We start from the raw sequence: 23,345 nt of genomic DNA, 5'->3' as shown, positions 1-23,345 counted from the left end.
AAGGAAGGAAGGAAGGAAGGAAGGAAGGAAGGAAGGAAGGAAGGAAGAAAGGAAGGAAGGAGGGAAATTGCCTTTCCCCAGAGAGGCTTTGTCAATTTAAACTAGAATACCTATTAATGCACCACACTTTTATCTTAGAGTGGTTACAATATCTTTACATTTTTTTGATTTGTATGACTATATATTTATCACTCTTTTCCCCCATTTGAGTATAAGAGCCTTAAAGCAAAGACCATGTCTTTTTGATTCACTATTATATTCCCAGTACTTAATAAAAATATATCAGATGAACAAAATGGTGAATGTGATTTTAAAACTTTCCCCTAACCCTACACTTCTGAAGTCAAGGCTGTCAGAAGCCATACTCTATTTCATCTTTTTTGGCGGTAGGGGTTATTGTCTCTGATTTTCTCAGAAAAATATGTGACATTAATTAGGATAAAACAGAATTTCATTAATCCATTTACCAGATTTATAGCTGTTAGTCGAATTTCTTCACCTCAATTTTGTGTATTCTAAGTAAAATCTCCTTTCCCAGTTCAAGTTTCTCATAACTACAGTTGATCTGTTTCATTGTGTCCCAATTTAAGACAATTTGGGAGTTCCCTGACCTCCCCTGTTCTCTTTCCAGAGGATTCTTCGAAGATTAGCTGAAGGCAGTTTGATTGAAAAAACAAAAATGTGTTATGTACCATGGTGCTTTTTATATTGACATGCACAGTCCCATGAGAGGCAGAATCATCAGCTGTATTTTACAGCTGAAGAGAATGAGGCTCAGAGAGATTGCATGAACTACCTAAGTCCACACAGCTAATAAGTGGCCTCATTCCAAAGCCTGTGCTGTTAGCTATTACATTTAAGAGTTTCTTGAATCTACTGAACTTCCATTTCTTTTGAATCAACAGAAGGATTTTTCCTGCCCTCTGCAGTCATCCTTAGTCCTTCAGGGCAGCTGAGAAGGATCTTAATCGGGGCCGCTGACCTTGTCATTCATTCTTTTTCTCACTCTTCAGTTAACTGCAGGCACCCTAGGGAATGGAATTGTAACTGCTTTGGACATCAGAGGAGCAGGCCTAGCCAGAAAAACCACATCAAAGTCCTCACAGCAAAACCGAGGGTAATTTTTTTTTATATTAATGCGCCCTCTCTCTCTTTCTCTCTTTTCTACCTACTCACTTTCTCTTTCTGTGTCTGCCTTACTTTGGGTAGAAGTGAGGGTAACAGATAGAAGGAATAGGAGGATAATTTCATTTAATTTTATTTCTTGCTGAAATACAAATGTATTTAAAATTAGTCTCTGAGGATTTATGAGTTTTTACTGTTGGACACTGTTACATTTAAACTGTAGCTTCTTGGCATTGAATCTAAATCTATAGAAATACATCATATTGGAAAGTTTTTTTAATTACAGGACATAGTATCTAGATTTAAGAATTTTGTAGTGGGTTAAAGAAACATTTTAGTTAAAAGAAAACTTTCCCTTAATCTTTTTGCTATAGTGACGTCAATGAAGTATCATTACCATTAGTTTAAAATAAAAATAAAGAGAAAAATGTGCGAGAACAAAAAGAGATGCTTTGAATACTTTGAAAATGAGTCAGAGAAGAAATATAAATTTTAAAAATAACAATTCTATTTTATTTTATGTGGAGTAAATCCTGAGGAAGACTCATAAACTGCAGTGCTGATTTTATTCTGGGTAGAACTGTTGATAGGCAAAATTTATTTTCCACGTAAAAGAAAATTAGAGTGAAATTAACTCTGATCTGAATTGGACTTCAGCAAGTAACAGCAATTCCCAAAGTTAATGGTTGAATATTAAATTTTACATATTTGAGTAACATATTTAAATATATTATCTAAATTCATTTAAGACCTTCCCTGCTATGTAGAAATTTTACTTACTATGAGTTGAGATTAGGGAATAATCTAAATGAAGAGACTCCCTATAGAAAGCACTTGAGTTCCTGTGTCTGTGTGCTGTGGAACTGTACTGAGTCCTCACCATTATTCCACTCATGGGAATATGGTCTCATAACAGCCTTTCCCTCCTGTTCATTCCCCCAAGACTGCATCTTTTTGTACCTTCAATTCAGGCCACCATGTCAAACATGCATCACTTTGTAGATGTTCAAGGAGCACCTGACACCTGCCAGGCACTGTGCTGAATGCTTGGAATAGAATAGCAGACAGGGAGTAGAAGTGGTCTATGTCCTCAAAAAGCTGTCAGTTTTGGAGGAAGTAGAGAATTGGGCAAGTATACGACAAGTGAAATGCATGTTACGAAAAAGTTGGGGCCAGGCGTGGTGGCTCAGGCCTGTAATCCCAGCACTTTGGTAGGCCAAGGCAGGTGGATTACTTGAGGTCAGGAGTTCAAGACTAGCCTGGCCAACATAGTGAAACCCCGTCTCTACTAAAAATAGAAAAATTAGCCAGGGTTGTGGCTAGCACCTGTAGTCCCAGCTACTCAGGAGGCTGAGGGAGAAGAATTGTTTCAGACTGGGGAGGCAAATGTTGCAGTGAGCTGAGATTGTTCCACTGTACCCCAGCCTGGGCAACAGAGTGAGACTGACTCCATCTCAAAAATAAGAAGAAGAAGTTGGAAGTAAAAAGTGCTGAGGAAGGAAATATGACAGAGGGAACTAGCAAAGACCTTCATGATTCTAGAGAAATGTGTGATCTTCTCTTTGATACCCTAGGGAAATGGCGCATTTATAAAATAATAATGCTGATAATAGTAATGATGGTTAACATTTGTTGAATATTTCTTTTGGAAAGACATTCAAGCAATTCTGTAAACCTTGATCATATATTACTAACTGAAATAAGCAAATTTTAAAATGCTACATATACTACGTGATTTCAACTACAGCTAGTGCTCGACTTACAACCACGATTGGTTCCGACAGACTGGTCGTAACACGATTTGGTCCTAAGCTGAGTAGGCTATATGTACAGTACTGTGAAATGATGTTATAAAAATCTTTAAGTCATATTTTATCATAATTTTCTTTCATTATTGTTATATATCATAATTTTCTTTGTTCATTTTATGCCATTTGTATCATCTCTACACCATTTTGTTTCTTATTTTTACATTCCTCAGGTTTAAGTAAAACACTGCATTACCAGTACAACTGGTTTAATATTTGCAAAACACAAAATTACAAAATACAGGTGCATACAAAAATACAAAATACAGGTGTAAAAAATACCATAGGAAACATTTTCCCAATTGCAAAACATATCAAAATATATAAACAAGTACGAAACATTTTTTTGGCCACTGGTGCTTGGGTGCGGATCGTTGATGTCGTCATCTGAGGCAGCAGTTGGGGCTACCGGAGTTGGTTTTTTCATAAACATGATAAGTTTGTCTGAATTGTATGTTTCTTTTTTTCTTCATAAATTTCACGATACGGAAGAAACACATCGTGCGCCATCTGTTCAATCCTTGCAAATCGTTCGATGTTTGGGTCCATTGCTTCGAAATGTATAAGAAGTTTATTGGGAGGGGTTTGATGAAAAATATCCAAGACACAAAACACAAATTGCTGTACCGAGTCTGGGATAACAGTTGAAATGATGCACGCGGAGATGGTAGTGCTGCCAGAAGCTGGTCTGCACTCTCATACGCCCAGCTGGGCAACGTTTGCGCTGCCAGACGTGGAGTAGTCATGGCTAGCGATTGTGGTCGTAAAGTCGAATGGTCGTAAGTTGCATAGGTCGGAAGTCGATCAATACCTGTATATGATATTCTGAAAAAGGAAAAATAGAGATAGTAAAAAAATATGGTCACCAAGGGTTGAAGAGGGCAGAGGAAAAAGTATGAGTAAGTGGAACATAGAAAATTTTAGGTCAATGAAAATATTCTGTATGACTGTTTTCTATAATGGTAGATACATGGCATATATTTGTCCAAATCCATAGAATGTACAAAATAAAGAGTGAACCCTAGTGTAAACTATGGACTTTCATTAATAATAATGTATCAGTATTGGCTCATCAATTAAGACAAATGTACCATATTTGTGTAAGATGTTAATAATAGAAGAAATTGGTGGTAGAAGAAGGTGGGTAAGAGTGTCTAAGAGAAGTGCCTGTAATTTCTGCTTCATTTTTCTGTAAACCTATAACTGCTCTAAAGAAAAGGAATCTATTAAAAACCAAAACCAAACTCTTGAAGAAGGTACTAAAATTAGGACAGTTTTTCAGAAAAAGAAATGAAGACTCTTGAGACTTGCCTAATTTCCCGCAACTAGTAAGGGGCTGAATTAAGATTTAAATCCAAGCCTGTCTGACGAAGCCACTGTTCTTATTCTCAGGAAGATCAGAAATGCTCTATTTGTTTCTCACTTCCATTTCCAACTTACTTTGTAACATCTTCTCTTTTTTTAGCTACTAATGTACTCATTATTTCTCTGGGTATCTAGGATTGGAATCTCAGAATCCATTTGTCTCCTTGTTTTCACCCTTACCTCTGCAATCACAATTGTTCATTACAGCCCATGGATCCTCCTTCTAGAGAGTTTCTTGGCCTCACTCTCTCCTTTTGATTTTTCTGGCTATCACTGCTTTGGTGCACTGGGCCATTAATTCTTCTTTATTGCCTCTTAGGTCCTTCACCTGCTCTGGACTCATGGTTCCTCTTTTTTCTCCCTCCATTTCCCACTACTAACTTGAGACTGATTTTCTTAACAGTTAAGCCTATGCCAGGCCCTTGGCACTCAATGATTGGGAATTTGTTTTATGAGGATAATGATGAGGAAGATGATGTTGGTGATAACACTGAGAAAGATGATGTAACCAAATGTAGCTTTCATAGCCTTCTTTACCTGCCAAAACATCAAAACAAAATTGAAAGGCTAAGTGTAATACCTATAATGGACTTTACTGTTTGGGTGTTTGTGCTCTTTTTTTTTTTTTTTTAATGGAAAACAAAGATTTACCTAGTTTTACCATTCCCTTTTCATTCTGTTAACACTGACCATACTTTCGTAAATAGCACTTTTATTAAAGTGTCTTTATTTGAGTCTTCTGGGCTGAATTCTGTTTTCTACTGGCATGCTTACTAATAAAGAGAATATTCTAAGCACATTTGCCAAACTGATGTAGAACAGAAAAGCGTTTCTATCTCTTTTGTTGTTTTGTTGCTGTGTTTGTTCAATTGACCATAAAAATTCCACAGTGAAACAAGTTGAAATGTCTTTTAGTTCTTACTTTGAATTTCTACTTTGTATTTTCTTTGGACTGTTCTTAATACATTTTCAAGAAAGTATAATTTTCTGTTAAATGCACGATTATTTACAATTTTGTTATATTTGTGTGATTTTACAAAAAGGTCTCTTAGCCACTCTTCTCTTTCTAAAAAATTATACTTCAAATAGAATAATGAAAATAAATGGCAAATGGTATTTAAATATGTATATAAATATTTATTATATAGTTATATTGTTTCTCAGGAATACATATGGTGGTTAAATCATATCACTAAAAGTTTCAAATCACTTTATTAGTCTAGACATGTGTTTTATTTACTCTTTCCTGAAACAGGTATGCTTTTAGGGAGGGCAATGATAAACACTTTGCATTTCTGGCATTTGCACGGTAATTACCGAAATAGGGTTTAACCTACTGCCCACAGATAATTTAGTTGTTCTTTTTCATGATGTGAGCTGGGATTAGGCCAAATGCATCCTATTGGTTACTTTTTTCTCTCATAGACACATCTATAACTGTTACATTGATTAACTTGATTGTAGCTGTCACTTTGAACATTTTCAGAAAATTCATATGTGAAAACTGAAGTTTGCAGATCACTTAGTGGATGATTACTTGGATCGCCTTGTGGCACTATCCAGGTAACCTTGGACAGACCCTTTAATCTCTGAATTACAGTGTCCCCTCCTGTCAGTTCATACTGATAATAACTTCCAACACAGAAAACTCATTGTGGAGCATGATGCAAATGTAAGGGGAGAGCCGTTTAATTCTATATTTAGAAAGACACATTCGATAGTGTTATTTAATGTCTCATGGTCCCTGGAGACTCAAAACACTCTGAAAAATATTCCAGCTAGTTTCAGTTGGAAGTTCTAACCTTAGAAAATAAACCATGTGGAAAGTGTTTCATGGTTTATATTTGAATAAATTTTTGCCTGAAAGCTCATAAAATCACACACACACACACACACACACACACACACACACACACACACATATATATTCACACACACACACATAAAATCTTTATTTTTGGTATCCTTCTTTTCCCTTCCTTTGGTAGCAAATAACATTTTTTGCAAAATGAACAATGCTTCAAACTGAGCATTTTTTCTTTCATGTCTAGGATCCTCAAGGGGAAAACTTGGGAAATATATTCCTGTTTGGTATGACTTTCCTGTAGACATTGCAGAACTGCAAAATCATTATGGAGAACTTTTTTTTTTTTTTTAATGCAATAGCATTTCTTTTGAGCAGTTCTTTTTTTCCCAAAGAATGTTTCCTCCTGGATTTTCTCAGTTGGTACTTTGGTATTTATGACCTAAGTGATTTAGTAATATAAGAAAATGATGTTCTGATATTCACTGGTCAGTGTAAGAGGGAATATGAGGAATCTGTGTCTGTAAGTTGAATAAATACATTTAGCTGTATTGAGATTAACCTCTGTAGCCTAGAGCCAGAATGGGGAACATAAAGAAATAAAGATGTGGGATAATATACATTCTAGATAGACAAATGACCCAGGGACTCATATGTTATCAAGCTGTAGATTGTCTACAGTGGATTTCAAGTCCTGAACTTTTTTTTACCTCTCCATTCTTAATATTTTGAAATAAAATTCTCTTTTTAAAAAACAGTATGTGATAAAGGAATAACAATAGGCAACTCTACTGGTCAGGAAAAGCTCACTGCTATGACAAGAACAACAAAATATCTAAAATGCAATGCAATATACATTTATTTCTCACTGGTGAATGTTAGTTGCATGTGGTTGGTGGGGGTAGGGCTCTCTTCTATCTTGTGATTCCACCTGCTCTAGGTCCTTTGGGTGATCTCTTTTCTGCTGGTTGACAAGGAAATGAATGAGAATCGTGTCTTGAAGGTATTTATGAGCCAGGCCAGTAAATGACACACATCAATTCATCTCACAGTCTAGATTCATAGATGTTTCTAATTGCAAGAAAAGCTGAAAAATTAATTTAGTTATGTTCCTAGAAACAAGAGAACATGTAGCATTTACTGAATGCTTACCTGTGCCAGGTACTGTTCTGTGTCCCCTTTATGGGTCAAATCACTTAATTCTAAGAACAACACTAATAGATAGATACTTTAATTATATCATATTCCAGATGAGGACACTGAAGCACAAGAAAGCTGTTTAACTTGTTTGAGTCATAGAACTAATGAGTAGCTGAGCCAGCAAAGGAGATCAAGTAATCTGGCTTGAGAAACCTGCTTCTTAACCATTACATATTCTGCTTTTATACACATAAACAAGGTTTACAAAATCACTATAATGTGCACTAAATGTGGGAAATAAACATGTTAATTTTTTATATGTCATCTAAGCTTATAAAACGATAACACGTAGGATAGGCACAGTGGTTGTATAAAGCAGTTATAATGTGACATTCAGGCATAAGCACCAGGAGCTTTTCAAATGGGATTTTCCCTTTGGCCCAGCAATTCTACTGATTTTTAAAGAAAACCTCAAATAAATATAAGAAGTTGTATGTAGAAAGACATTTACTACAATGTTGTTTAAAATACTAAAAATGTGGAAACAACCCCACTGCCTGATAATGTTAGGTGCAACAAATGTTGAGATATACACAATGGATTATGTTGTAACTACTGAAGATAAGGGAGTACATGCATACTTATGACATAAAATATGTTGATTTGCTATTTATAAACACATGAGTTACAAAATATTGTATATATCAGAAAAATATTTTTGTTTAAAAAGTATATTTGCATAGAAAAACCTAGGAGAAGACAGAAACAAAATGTTAATACTCGTTAATGCTAGGTGGTGAAATCTTTGGTTTTTAAAATGTTGCTTATTTTTCTTTTCTTTTTCTTTTTGAGATGGAGTCTTTCTCTGTCACCAGGCTGGAGTGCAGTGGTGCAATCTTGGCTCGCTGCACCTCTGCCTCCTGGGTTCAAACGATTCTCCTGCCTCAGCCTCCCAAGTAGCTGGGAATGTAGGCACGTGCCACCATGCCCAGCTAATTTTTGTATTTTTAGTAGAGACAGAGTTTCACCATGTTGGCCAGGATGGTCTCGATCTCCTGACTTCGTGATTCACTCACCTCAGCCTCCCAAAGTGCTGGGATTAGAGGCATGAGCCACCGCGCCTGGCTGCTTATTTTTATTTTCTAATATGTCTATAAAAACATGCTTTCCTTGTCTGATGATAAAGAGAAAGCAATAAAGCAGAAAGTGAAAATTAAAAAAAAAAAAAAAAAACATTTGCTCAATGTGTAGAGTGCCAGTGAGATGTACAAATTTATAAATGTCACAAAACCTCAGACCTATCTCAGGAACCATCTAATAAATTCATTTTCATGCATTCGATTACCATATACTCACTCATTCATCCCATTATCAACAAGAAAGACACAATCTTGTTGTCAAATAACTTATTTAGCAGGAAGAAAAGAGGCAGAAGATATACCTAGTTGTGAGAAAATAGCATTCAAAGATACGCTTTGCTGGGGGCCGTACTTTTATATGAAATGATTTAGCACGAATTGTGGCTGCTATCAATCACATTGAGTTGCTGTTATCAACCTTAAGTTATTCAGTGGCAGAAAAATCATTCTAGTTTTGCCAGGTCTTTACCTCAGATGTCTGAGAATATTCTAAAGAAGCTTCTATAAGGATTCATTCATCAGATGAGAAGGCCACTTGAGTAGGGCACAAGCTTACAGAATTTCTTTTTTTTTTTTTTTTTATGGGGAGATGAGAATGTGGGGAGAGGAAAGGTGGTGGGTAAAGGAGTGGAAGAAAGAGGTGGAAAAAGAGGGAAGCGGGGAAGGAAAAAAGAATGAAGGAGAGGAAAAAAGAGGAAGAGGAAGAGGGAGAGAGAACGAAAGTGTTGCTTTATTGCCCGGGCTACAGTGCAGTCAAAAAATGCGTATTGAAAACCTCTTTTCTGCTTAATAATGGAAACAGGAAAAAAAAATGAGGGAAGAAAATAACAAACAAGCAGCCAACTAATATTTCATTTAAACCTGTGAGTAGGTGTGATGTGGTACTGATAGGAGTGTATATTTTGTATATTTAAAGTGGAGAGTTCTATAAATGTTTATTAAGTTTACTTGTTCCAGATCTAAGTTCAAGTCCTGGATATCCTTGTTAATTCTCTGCCTCGTTGATCTATCTAATACTGATGTTGAAGTCTCCCACTGTTATTGTGTGGGAGTCTAAGTCTCTTTATAAGTCTTATGTATCTGTTGTTCCTGAATAGGGTGTGTATATATTTAGGATCATTAGCTTTTCTTGTTGCATTGATCCTTTTACCATTATGTAATGTCCTTCTTTGCCTCTTTTGATCTTTGTTGCTTTAAAGCCTATTTTATCAGAGGTGAGAATTTCTTAAGGACTTATAGAATTTCTTAAGGACTCTAATGGGTTAAAAATCTTCTGAAATATCCCTATGGATAACTTACTAGGAAGCCTTGAATTGTTTTTTAAATAATGGCATTTCCATTTTTCATGGTTTACATTTGAGCTTCTGGATAGCAAGGCATCAATTTGATTTAATTTGATTCAACAGACATTTATTGTAATTGCATTATATTTATTATAATTGCATTATAGCATTTACCATTACTTCAGGAGGAATCTCAGTAATTAGAGACCTCAGCAGTCAGTCATTTTTGCCTTTCTTCAAAGTGTGAGATATCTTTGGGCCTCTGCTGACCCAGAATACTGTGCTGTAATTGTCTGTTTATCCCACCAGACAATAGCCTCGAGGCCAGAGACTATGTCCTCCCATCTCCCCATGTGATTCCCAGAACATGGTAGGTACTTCATAATTACCTTCTGGGAAAATCCACTCTTCATTCTTTTGCCCCTTTTTAACATTTAATTGTTCATTAGTATTTCTTTCAAAGAAATTGATAGAGAATAGCTAGAAAAGAGGAGGAATCATTGGTCAGTCATAAACATTTAATGAGATAGTTGAAGAAATTACAGTGGGAATTAGAAGATTATAACACAATTTTAAAATTAGTACTTGCCCTCGTAGAGCTCACACTTACAGAGACAGTGCACATAGTCCCAGAAAAAAATACTTCAGATGTTTAACTGTAGATCACTGAAAAATTAACATTAATGTGTGGGTGTTTAGATAAATAGATAGATATTTAGATAGATAGACATTTAGATAGATGGATGATAGATAGATAGATAGATAGATAGATAGATACAGATAGATACCCACACATTAATTAATGTAAACCACCAGTATTGGGAAATCAAGCTCAATAAAGCAGATAAATAAATGATGATTCAGACAATTATGTGACTTCTTTATTGAAGGAAAGTGGTTTTGTATAGGCTTTCATTTGCATGGGAAATGTCCTAAATAATTTTAACTTTGAATCAAGCACTTCATTCTTAGAAATGCATGGATTGTGGTAATATGAGGCTTATTTTTAGGATAGTGGGAACATAACAGGAGACCCTTCACAAGGTGGGAATATAGAGTAACAGAGTAGTCAGGTGTGGGTGTAGCTATTCTGGGAATGTGAATTTTGAAAAGCGTTTCAAAGAGTCAAGAAAAAAACCATTTCATTCATTTAGTCATTTACTTATTCAACAGATACTTAGTACATATCTGGCACAGGAGAAAAAGACATGGAAAAGAAATGTCTAGGTAAACGCATTTAGGTTTTATGCAGACAAACTTTCTTCACTGAGGTTGACATATTCTATGGGGGAGTTATAGAAGGTCCTGAAATCTAGGAGTGCTGAATGAAATTGAGTTGGAAGTGTGAATAATAGAAGAAACATCCACATTGATGTCAGGAAGTCCTGGTTTTGAATCTTGGCTCCATTTGTTGAGCAAGCTACTGTCATCTGTAAAATGGGGATAATAATTACCTTATATGGATAAGTGAAGCATTTATTCTCCTAGAATAGCACCCTAGCACATAGAAGTGTACAGCAAAAATTGCTGCTCTTCTGTCTTCCTTATTCTGTCCTCCTCTTTTGTAATGTGGCCCTCTTCCTAGCAAGCTAATGGGGAGGCCTGGGAAACCAAATTTGTTCCAGTGAACTCTAGGTGGCGCTCTAGCAATGTAAGAGAGGTTGTTGGAGGGTAGATCTTCGTGAGAAGGAATGAGGCATAAGCCAGGTGCCTGATTACCACATGAAATACGCCCCTGGTCCACAGTTTTATGTCCCAGCTTATCCCTGAGTGAGCTAGGAGGATTGCTAGGGTTGGGGAAGATACCCATGCTCATTTCAGCCACGTGAGGAGCTGTGTGTGTTTTGTGTAAGACTGGTTAGAGGATCAGTAAAACTGACCAATTCTTTCAGAAGCATGGAAAGGAATGATCAGATGGGGAAGCACATGGACAGGTCATCCAAAAAGAAAAAAAAAAAAACCAAGTATTTATACTGATTCTTTATTATCAGTGGTGGAAAAGAGCCAGCTTTATTTGCCATCACACTCTCTGCTGCTGCAACCAGAGGTGTGAGACTCCTGTGAGAGGGAACGAATCTTTAGAAGGATCCAGGGAAAGATGATGGATACAGGGGAAAACACAATATTTCTTTCTTTGAAAGGCTAGAAGGGTGGGAGAAGTTGGCTCTAGACCAGCAAACACGTCATCTGTGTCACCACCTCTCAATTTCATGCTCATGGCAGACATTAATAATTGATTATGCCAATTTTCCCTGTTGAGGCTGGAAATGACTACACAAGCATTCTTGTCATAGCCCTCCAGACAACCATTAGAAAATCATAGGAACTGACACACGGGATGAAAGCTCAGCCGTAGGCATATATAGCTATCCCATGCAGAGGTTTTTGTTTGTTTTGTTTTGCTTGTTATTTTCCTGTTTGGCTGGCAATGAAATCTAAAGAGCTGTCTTAGAAGATAGGTTATGCAGATTTGCTGCAGTAACAACCACACTGTCTTGGTGACTTAGAATAATAGCGTATTTCTCACTTACATTATGTGCTGGGACTGTGAGTCAGCTGCTGTGGCTCTGCTCTGCATTTCCTTACTGCTGCATGGCAGGACACAGGCTCTAGGAGCAGACCCGATTTGTGACATGCAGTTCTTATGGGAGAGGAAAAAAGAACAAAAACAAGTGATGCCTCCTAATACTTTCGCTCTGATGTGTACGTCAAGTTTACTCACATTCTCTGGTCAAAGCACGTCCCAAGCCAAACCCAACATCAACGCAGTGGAAATTGATAACCAAAATGAGTGACTGAGGCATGTCTCAATTATGGAGGTTTATTAAGCCAGCTTTAGAATGCATCCAAGGAAAACATGTGCCACGGACACAACTGTGGCTATTTTTTCTGACGAGGCTTTTAGGAAGTTTAGTGTTTGTACATTTCCTTAAGGGTAAGGAAGGCATGTAGGAGAAGGAACAGTAAGGTGAGTAGTGACATTTCTATAAGACTTTAGTTAGTGCCCAGTAAATCTACGTTTTCCATAAGATAAGATAAGGTAAATTTCTGAAGAGAAAAAGGGAGTAAAGAAAGAGCAACTTATGCAGACATCTCTGGGTGGGTTGAAGAAATGAGTCTTGACTGTGTGCTGCACCTGGAAAAATAAGCTTGTAATCAACATTATCAATGTGGAGTTTGAGGAGCTAGACTCAGACTGTAGACTAAAGTTACAATTGGCATGTCCTTATTTGTCGGAGGCAAGGCCAGCAATTTACTTACTTGTGAATGATCTGCGGGGGCAGCCCTTTGCAGGTGCCTGAGGCTTTTACCTTTCCATGAGAATCTTGCTGATGCACAGCATTAGTAAAGCTATTTCTTTGGAAGAGGGTGTTGCAATGACTCAGCCTCCTCTAGGTTTAAGTTTCCTTTTGCATAAGACGTTTCAGAGGTCCTGAGATTTAAAATTTTCCTTTACAGGATGTATACTCTTTTCAGGGCAGGGATACTGCAAGAGACGCAGCCGTGGTTGAGGATGTATCATCCTCTTATAGGACAGAGGAAATGATAATGCAATCTACCACTGAAGATGCCTTCCTTGTAATCTTATTAGGTCAATATAAACTATTTATGCACCATAGTTGGTAACTCAGCACGTTTCAGGTTTCTTCCTCAATGCCAATAAAGACAGAACCTATGGAAATCTGAAGTCAAGCATCTTCTAGCAACTCATTCAAGTTCTCAGACAGTGAGCTAGCACCTTCTCTTTGGGAAACTTCTCACTACACTCTAAATGGCATGATCTAATTAGACCAGCTAACTTAATCCAAAATTCTTGCCATGACTTGTGCACTGGCTCCTGTTTACACCTCTAAACATTTTTGACATTCTTCACCAGGACCTTTATAATCCAAAAATACCACTTGAAATTAGAACATATTATGTTTTCTTTGTATATGCTCTTCTTTTTGCCTGGAATATATTTCCTACTAGGAAACATTTACAAAGCTTATCATATTATCCTATGTACACACATAAGTGTGGCATTTGTTATTTAGCAGGCTCTAGGATGGCAAATCTGCTACTTTTTTTCCCTTCTAATAAGAAAACCTTTGTAAGCAAAGAAATGATTTTGGGTGTCAATCGAAAGAGAAATGAACTAATGTTTCAGCAAAGGAACACAGATGCATTGTTCTCATTAATCCTAATTTTCCATCCCCACCAGGGCCAATTTGAGTGCCAATTCATATTGCAAGGAAAGCACCCAATTTTCTGTTTCCCTGATGCCTTCAAGCCAGGGCAGTAACTGACTTCAGCACTCCCCCTGTGCTTGACAACAACTGGAGGAACAAATGCACTTAATGCTTGGGCTGACCAATGAGTAAATTACACCATTTTGAGTGACAGCTATAAAATTCTCCAACAAGTGTACACCTTACTCAAATAGAAGAACATTCTAAAAAAATCACAGGATTGAGGGGCTCTGTCACCTTACCATAAGAATATCAGCCTATGACCCTCTTTCTTTACTATACTCTCAAGTGCTGAGTGTTTGACTGTCAGTTACTTGTGTATTTATATATGCTTTTATATACATGTTTATGCAGCAGTGACAGGAAAGAGAATGGCTCAGTGAGATGCTGATGGTCTGCTAAGGTCACTGAAAGTTGTGCATCTATCTTCACCTCCTGCATCATAATACTCCAGTCCTGTTACATTTCCTTTTAATACAAAATGTTACATTTCTTCTTACTTAACTGATAGTTAATTAGAATTGTTATTTTAATTTTGCAAAATCCACAAAGAGGTCCAGTTTCAATATTTTGGAAGAGAGAAGATGACATACTGAAGCCACAGCTCATACGAATACACTGCCTGGAAAATACCCTCATCATCCTCAGGTCTCAACTGTGATGACACTTCCACTGGGTCACTCTGAGCCAGGTGTCCACCTATGTGCTTCCACCTATGTGCTTCTATGGGTAGTTTGTGCACTGAATGGGTAGACTGTCTCTTGAGGCAGTGTTCCTTCAGTGTATGGTCTACAAGTTTGGATATAGACTGGGTCTTCAATAGGTATTCATGGAATAGATGGCATAAATGAATTTTTACTGCAGTTGCTTATTCTTGTCTTGTAGACCAAGGAAAGTTCTTGGGTTGGACTAGGCCGCCAAGAACATGGAAATTGGAGTTGGAACACTTTTTAGGAAATACTCTCACCAAAGCGACCATATTTTAGAATGCACCATCTTCACCACTCTGGGCTTCCCCTTTCTTTATAAGGAAGCTCTGTAGAGTGGTAGTCAAGGACAGAGACTAATGACTGACATACCTGGTATTAAGTATTTACACCCCTTTGATTAAGACTAAAAACTTTTTGATCCCTCATAGCCAAGACAACCCTAAGCAAAACAAACAAACAAACAAAAAACAAAGCTAGAGGCATCACTCTACTTGACTTCAAACTACATTACAAGGCTACGGTAACAAAACAAGATGGTACTGGTACCAAAACAGAGATACAGACCAATGAAACAGAACAGAGGCCTCAGAAAGAATGCCACGCAACTACAACCATCTGATCTTTGAAAAACCTGACAAAAACAAGCAATGGGGAAAGGATTACCTATTTAATAAATGATGTTGGGAAAACTGGCTAGACATATGCAGAAAGCAGAAACTGGATTCCTTCCTTACACCTTATCCAAAAATTAACTCTAGATGGATTAAAGGTTTAAACATGAGACCTAATACCATAAAAACTCTAGAAGAAAACCTAGGCAATACTATTCGGGACATAGGCATGGGCAAAGACTTCATGACTAAAACACCAAAAGCAATGGCAACAAAAACCAAAATAGACAAATGGGATCTAATTAAACTCCAGAGCTTCTGCACAGCAAAAGAAACTATTAATAAGTGAACCACAACCAACAGAATGGGAAAAAAATTTTGCAATCTATCCATCTGACAAGAGGCTAATATCCAGAATCTACAGAGAACCTAAACAAGCGTGCAAGAAAGAAAACACATCAAAAAACTCATCAAAAAGTGGGCAGAGGATATGAACAGACACATCTCAAAAGAAGACATTTATGCAGCCAACAAACATATGAAAAAAAGCTCATCATCACTGGTCATTAGAGAAATGCAAGTCAAAATCACATTGAGATACCATCTCATGCCAGTTAAAATGGCAATCATTAAAAAGTTAGGAGACAACAGATGCTGGAGAGGATGTGGAGAAACAGGAACACTTTTACACTGTGGCAGGAGTGTAAATTCATTCAACCATTGTGGAAGACAGTGTGGTGATTCCTCAAGGACCTAGAACTAGGAATACCATTTGACCCAGCAATCCCATTACTGGGTATATCCCAAAGGATCATAAATCATTCTATTATAAAGATATATAAACATGTATGTTTATTGTGGCACTATTCACAATAGCAAAGACTTGGAGCCAACCCAAACATCCATCAATGATAGACTAGATAAAGAAAATGTGACACATATACACCATGGAATAGTATGCAGCCATAAAACAGGATGAGTTAATGTCCTTTGCAGAGACATGGATGAAACTGGAAACCATCATTCTCAGCAAAACGACACAAAAACAGAAAACCAAATACTGCATGTTCTCATTCATAAGTGGGTGTTGAACAATAAGAACACATGGACACAGGAAGGGGAGCATCACACACCTGGGCGTGGAGGGTGGGGGGCTAGGGGAGGAATAGCAGGGGTGGGGACTGGGGAGGGATAGCATTAGGAGAAATACCTAATGTAGATGACAGGGCAATGGATACAGCAAACCACCACCGTGACACGTGTATACCTATGTAACAAACCTGCACGATCTGCACATGTACCCCAGAACTTAAAGTATGATAAATAAAATTTTTAAAAAAGAGTAAGGACTTTTTAAGCAAGTGGTTTAAAAGCTCTAAGCCTCAGTTTTCGCAATTGTAAAATAGAAAAAGTAATAATACCTATCTCATGGAGTTGCTGTGATGAGTCAGTGAGATTGTGAGTGTCTGGGCCTGAGTAAGCACGCAGTGATTGCTAGTTGTTATGGTTGATACTGCTAATAATTAGTATATTTCTGATTTGATTATCATAATAAGATTCAGGAAAATGAAGTAAAGCTACTGAGTATGAGCAGATTTTGGAAGACCATATGATTAAAAATTATTGATAACTTATTTTCTCTTGCATATAACCTCCCACTACCCATAACAAATTAAGAATACTCAATGTAAATATAATCACCATTCAAACGAGGGTGTCTATTTTTCACTCATTTTGTAGAAAAGTAGCATAAACATAAATGTAAAGATGCTGATAGCAGTGTGGTTGGTAAATATTACACTTCCCCTAGCCCTGTCCTATTCAGATCCCAAGGTTGGTTATATTTTAAAAACACACTTGTTTTATTAATCTAGTTAAGAAAAGGGAGGAGTTGATTATTAATTACACATAATGCTTAGGCTAGCTTGTAAGAAACTGACATTGTGGCCTTTGTTAATAGAATTTGTTTTCTCAGTGGTTACTCAGTAGTTGTGATACTAGGTGCCCTTTAGTACAGTAGAAAAGATGTTGACTGCCACAGAAGACAGGTAGCTGTGGCCTGAATGAACTTACTCCTTTCCAGGATTTCTTGTCCTGAGAAATCCTGGACCAGTAACTACTTTTTTAAGAAGCAAGGCTGCTTTATCTTCTCACTGCAAGTAAATGAGGGTAGATTAAGTTTTTCTAGTTTTGATCCTAGATTCCTCATATCAGTGAGGAATTCTAAGGTCCAACAGGATTGTGGTGACTGCCTTCTCCAAGTCCGTCTTCTTCGAAATGCCAGCATGGCAATATCAATAGCCTCATGAAAAAGGTAGAATTTCTTGTTAAAACAATGTTCTTTCTCAGGATAGCATGTAAGGGCATCCCTATGGAATGAGAGACAAGCAGAATTCCTACCTGGAATATTATGTATGTGTGCTGAAAATATGAACTTCACATTTTGGGAGGAGCAGAGAAATGAGAACCTGGTTTAGATCGCGTCCTTCATTTTAGCAGAAATAGCACTGGCTTTAGAATCACACAGATTTAAGTTTATATTCTAGCTCTTGCACATTTTAGCAGTGTGATCATAGGTCACACACACATTAGCAGACCTCTCAGAGCCTCAAGTCTCATTGTTAAAATTAGTAATATATAAGAATCACCTTCTAAAATACTTGCAAGACATTAAATACATAATAAATGACAGTTATTTTAAATAGCAGAGGTAGAAGGATAAATATATATATCAGCACACACACACACATATATATATACACATATATACATACATATATATTTTACTCTGGGAAATGCTAATGGAAACATATACTATAATAGTATTTATAATGATAAACTACATTGAGTGCCTACTAGGTGATACATTTTTTTATATGTATATTATCTCATTTAGTTTTATACTCACTGTTTAAGAGGTGGATTTGGTAAATCAGGAAATTCAGAAATAAAGAATAAATTACTGAACAACATGAAGAGGTAATATAGTCTTTTAAAACTTCTGAGTCACATGAATTTTCTTCTATTATAGAGGTAATTTATCTAGAATTTTCTATGTACCCAGGAGAGAATAGATGTCCCATGAAACAGGATTTATTCATTAAGTTGCCAGTCTAGTTGAGACACAAAAATATACGTCCAAATAATGAGTGATCAAGCCTTATAATTGGTGGCCATTTTAACTGTTTAGAAAGAAAGGCTCAACAAGACCTTACTCTTTTTTTCCTTCTTCATCCATTCCATCCTCTACTAAGTAATTACGTGGGGCATTCATTCTGGCTAAGGTCAGTGCTAGGTACCCATGTGGAATCTGGCCTCAGATTTCCTGGGTTGGAAGCCCTACTTCCCCCATTATTTGTGGTCTAACCTCAGTCAAGTCGCCGAATTTCAAGGCTCAGTTTCTTAATTTGTCAAGTGGGTATAACAATAATATTATTGACCTCTCAGTGTTGTGAGAAATGAATGAGATAATGTATATCAGGCCCCTAGTACAACTTCTGGAACATAATATAGACTTTATTATTGCCAACAACATCATTATTACTTTTGAAAAAATACTTTCCATACACTGGGAATGCTAGACATCTCACTAAGGTGTCATTCAACATAATCAAGGATATATTATGGATAACCATTAACCTCTACACAGGACACTAGTGTTTTAAAAGTTTCTATGTTTTTAAAAGATCTGATACATTACCTGGGGTGGTGTATGCATGAGTGAGTATGTGGGTGAGACAGAGGGAGAGAGTGGGGAACAGTGAGAAAGAGGTTCCTACGTTACTCCCTGAATACAGAACACTGGGAGTAACATTCAAGCAGAGTAAGCTGCAAAAATAGAGGACAGGGAAGAATATTCATTTGGGGGCTGATGTCTCCTCCATTGCTCCATAGAATATTTAGCAGAGTTTGACTCAAGTGTCCGGACTCAGAGGAACAAGAAGACACCTTCTGGCGTTAGTTTTCCTTCCAGGGAATAGTTTAGCAACTCTTGTTCCACTCTCCCACCAAGACATGAATACATTGATTTCAGCATAGCAGAGAGAAGAAGATGGTAAAATTGAACATGTTCAGACAAGTGTGGGGGATTTGGAGGTTGATTGTCCAATGTTAGCATCTCCTCTGAAGCGCTTCAGACTTGATTCTAGTGGGCAGTCAAACTGTCCGTGAGAGGTACAACTGTTTAACTCTATTACTTATTTACACAATCTGTCCTAAAATTGCCAGTGCAGATTTAAGATCACTTTATAAAGCCTTTAAAGTAACCATAGTGCCTTGTATTGTCCCTTGTTTCCTGACTCTCTCCCTCATTGGAGGCCACTGTTAATGGCATGCATGGGATCAGCATTATATTCAGCTTAAAGAATGGATAATCTCTTGGGTTCAGTGTATACTGCCCAGGTGATGAGTGCACCAAAGCCTCACAAATCACCACTAAAGTACTTACTTATGTAACCAAATACCACTTGTTCCTAAAAGCCTGTGGAAATAAAAAATAATAGTATAATATATCAAAAATCATGACAAAAAATAATAAAAATAATTGATCATGTTTAGGAGCTGCCCTGACTTGTAATGCAGACCTTGCAGAATATAGGAAAAGCCTGGAAATGACCCTGTGGTGGTTTTTAAAATATGTCAATAAAATGTTAATCTTCCCTTTGAAAGATGGGCTCTGATTTCTCTCTTCCTAACTGTGGGTTGTATTTAGTGATCTCTTCTGATGAATTGAATATGGTTGAGGTGAAGGTGTGTAATGACATTAGGGTATATAAGGCTTCCTCCTTGTTCTTCCTCCAGGGAGAAGCAAGCTACCATGTCATGAAGACACTCAAGCTGACCTATGGAGAGGTCTATGTGTTAAGAAACTGCAGAGTGCCACCAACAGCCATGTGAGTGAGTCATCTTGGAAATACATTTTACAGCTCCATTCAAGCCTTCAGTTGATGGCAACCTGGGCTGACATCTTGAGCACTGCCTCTTGAAAAATCTCTGAGCCAAAATCAACCACTTAAGCAGCTCCTGAATTTCTGACCCACAAATACGCTGATATAAATGTTTATTACATTAACCCACTATTGTTTTTTTAACCACACAGTACTAGCCTATTTTGGCAAATCGTTTTAAAGAGACTCTTCATTTTATATAGGTTTTTTTGTTTTGTTTTGTTTTTTATAAAGAAAATAAACCACACAAATAAATTGATGAGCATTATATGTCCCCTTGCTGGCACCTCTAACTTCTAATTAATTATTCCTGGGCTGACTGTGAGGTCAGGGACTGAGTACAGAATCATGCCGTGGTGTGCATGGAGAAGGGAATACTTAGGAAGCCCAGCTAGTCTTATGAACAGCATGTGAGGACTTATCTTTAGCTGATGGGCATAGTATCCTTGCTCTAGCAAGAATCCCTTAGGTTTAGCAACATATGTCTTGCTTACGTGGTTGATATATAGACATTATTTTTGCTTTCAATATATCCATAAAAGTCAATCTTCATGGTTTTAAGGGTAAGAAATATGTCAAGTACTGAGATTGATACCTAATTCTTAGTACGCAGGAAAGATTTAGGAGAGGAGGATGTTTCTGAGTAGAGAACTCCTTATGGACTCAGAAAGGACATTGTGAGTGAAGACTAGTTGGACAGAGAAATTAGTTCCTGGGCATGTGCAGTAAATGTGGCTTCTGTGTTCTCCGGAACATTCCCTACGTCATTCTGATTTTCTGGGTAGTATTGTGGACTGAACCTTGATCTTATAGCAAAGAGGCTTGGCTTATAGTTCTACTCCCCACCAGAGATACGTTTAAAGTTCTGAAATAGACCAGTCGTGGTGGCTGTGAGCCTGTAATCCCAGCACTTTGGGAGGACAAGGCAGGTAGATTGCTTGAGCCCAGGAGTTGGAGATCAGCCTGAGCAACATGGCAAAACCTCACTTCTACTAAAAAAAAAAAAAAAAAAATTAGTCAGGCTTTGTGGCACACACCTGTAATCTCAGCTACCTGTAAAACTGAGGCAGGGGGATTGCTTGATCCTGGGCTGTCAGGCTGTAGTTAGCTGAGGTTGTGCCACTGCACTTTAGCCTGGGTGGCAGAGTGAGGCCCTGTCTCCAAAATAGTGATATTAAATAAATAAAATAAAATTCTGAAATAAATTTTTCTCCAAAGACATTTTTCTGTTTGCTTCTTAGTGCAGTTAAGGGATAGAGTTATAATTGAAAAACACATTTTTAAAAGAAACTGTATAAAAAATGGATTCTCATCATGACAATTACTTAAATGCATTTTTTAATCTCAAGAATGATGCTTTTGTTCCAGGAAGTTATATTACAATCCAATTAATTCATCTTTGCAATGAGACCAATGGATAAAAAGGTCTATAAAGTGCAAATCGTTGTTATTAATTTATAAGATAAAGCGCTTGTTGTTTCAGGAACCAGTCCCAGAGCTCACTGTTTTCACATAATCTTATATTGTGGGTAATTATACACAGACATTAACGTGATAAAGATAATTACAAGAATCTATCATTGCTGGGGTTTTGGTTTATTTGATTGTGAACTTTTGGGAACTTCAGATTAGATGATTAACTTACACTGGGTATTTATTTGTTGGTGAGTGCCTGAAATAGTTACTGAAATTAATACAGAGCACGTTTTTACCTTTTCACAATGAATTTGTTTGATTAACAGCATGGTATTTATTTAGTTGGAGATCTTAAATACCAGATGCAAATTTCAAATAATCACTTGAACAATCGAGTTCAAATATTTAACAGATCAGTGCCAAAAAGATTAAGTGGGAAATTTACTTTAAAGGACAAGTGTGTGTGTTAGGGACAGAGATAGAATGAAGCACCAGTAAATTTTAACTGTTTCAGACATTATGGTGTGGCAAACACATGGATCATGCAATGATGATGTTTTTGATTTTTAGAAATTTTCTGTTTTTTATAAGTTGTATGTAACTTTCCCTGATCTTAGGGAACGGCTTCCCACTATAGCCTTGAGATCTTGTTAAAAATACAGAGTCCTACTATGCAGGCATAAAAAAGAATGAAATCATATCCTTTACAGCAACATGGATGCAGCTGGAGGCCGTCATCCTAAGTGAATTAAAACAGGAACAGATCTTCCCTCTAGGCTCTTCCCAAGAATGTAAATTTGCTTCAGAACCTGGTCCAGAGGCCAGAACAGTGACAAGTTATTAGATTTTCCCATGCAGTCTGGTTTGTTTGACTTCCTGAAACCCATGTCTACTCTGATACCATCTTCCACACATTCAACTGGCCTAATACTCTGTGTTGGACTTTCCTAATGACTCCCGACCAGGGACAGTCCCACCTCAGAGAATAGATCTTGTTCCATGTTCTCATTCCGTGTTCTGGTTGGCTTCATTCTATGTTCTGGTTACCTGGGTCCAGACATGTGATGTCCTGAGACCTGACCCCACAGTGGAGCATCTGTGAACTTCTCTAGATTGTGTAAGCAGATAAATGGAAAAAAAAAAGCATGCTTTTTATATTTAGATTTTCTTTTCGTTTGTCTTTCTCACTGTGTGTATCATGAGACATAAATTTATGATTCTGTGGAGTGGGATGTGAGTCAACCCAAGAGAATATATTTGAAGGCTCAAAAGAGGATGATAGGTCAGCCTGGTACAAGATAACATGATAAATGATGAGTGTCCTGATTATATGCTCACTTGGTATAATTTAGACTTTTGTCTATTCTGAGACAATGGCACTAAGGCCACTTGATCTACCATGCTGGTAACAACTGTATTCTGAAAAGGTAACACATCTTGTGACCCCCTAGGGAGTTGAGGCTGGTATTTGATGATCCAAGAAATGTGGTTTTGAAACAAATTCTCAAGAGAACTTGGAGGTTTAATTATAGAATAAGTTTTATTGGGCCTTTACTACGTGCTAGACACTGGACACCATTGGTAAAATTTCAGGATTATCTGAGAGGCTTAAGGCTTTCTTATACCATGAGTCTTAACAAGCATGCAGTTTTACCATCTAGATCACAAGCTTTGGTGATGCTTCACTGGACATATTACTCTGGGAACTATCCAGGATCAACAAACCACTCTGGAGTAAGATGAAACCTTTGGGTTCCAATACAGAC

The 23,345-nt window shown here is 37.2% G+C and overlaps 1 long non-coding RNA gene across 1 annotated transcript in view; it reads left to right on the top strand.

The window, feature by feature from the left end:
- Positions 1–20,113, top strand: part of LOC116526873 — a 148,116-nt gene extending 128,003 nt beyond the window's left edge. The window contains exon 4 of the long non-coding RNA XR_004258310.1: positions 20,018–20,113. This is a non-coding gene — a long non-coding RNA (uncharacterized LOC116526873). The remainder of the gene's footprint in view (positions 1–20,017) is intronic.
- The last annotated feature ends 3,232 nt before the right edge of the window (positions 20,114–23,345 follow it).

The sequence above is a fragment of the Sapajus apella genome, unplaced genomic scaffold, assembly GCF_009761245.1.
Source record: "Sapajus apella isolate SASKATOON/1434 unplaced genomic scaffold, GSC_monkey_1.0 scaffold1, whole genome shotgun sequence".
Lineage (NCBI taxonomy): Eukaryota > Metazoa > Chordata > Mammalia > Primates > Cebidae > Sapajus > Sapajus apella.
Note: the sequence above shows the minus strand (reverse complement) of the source record. Positions and strands in the feature narration are given on the sequence as shown.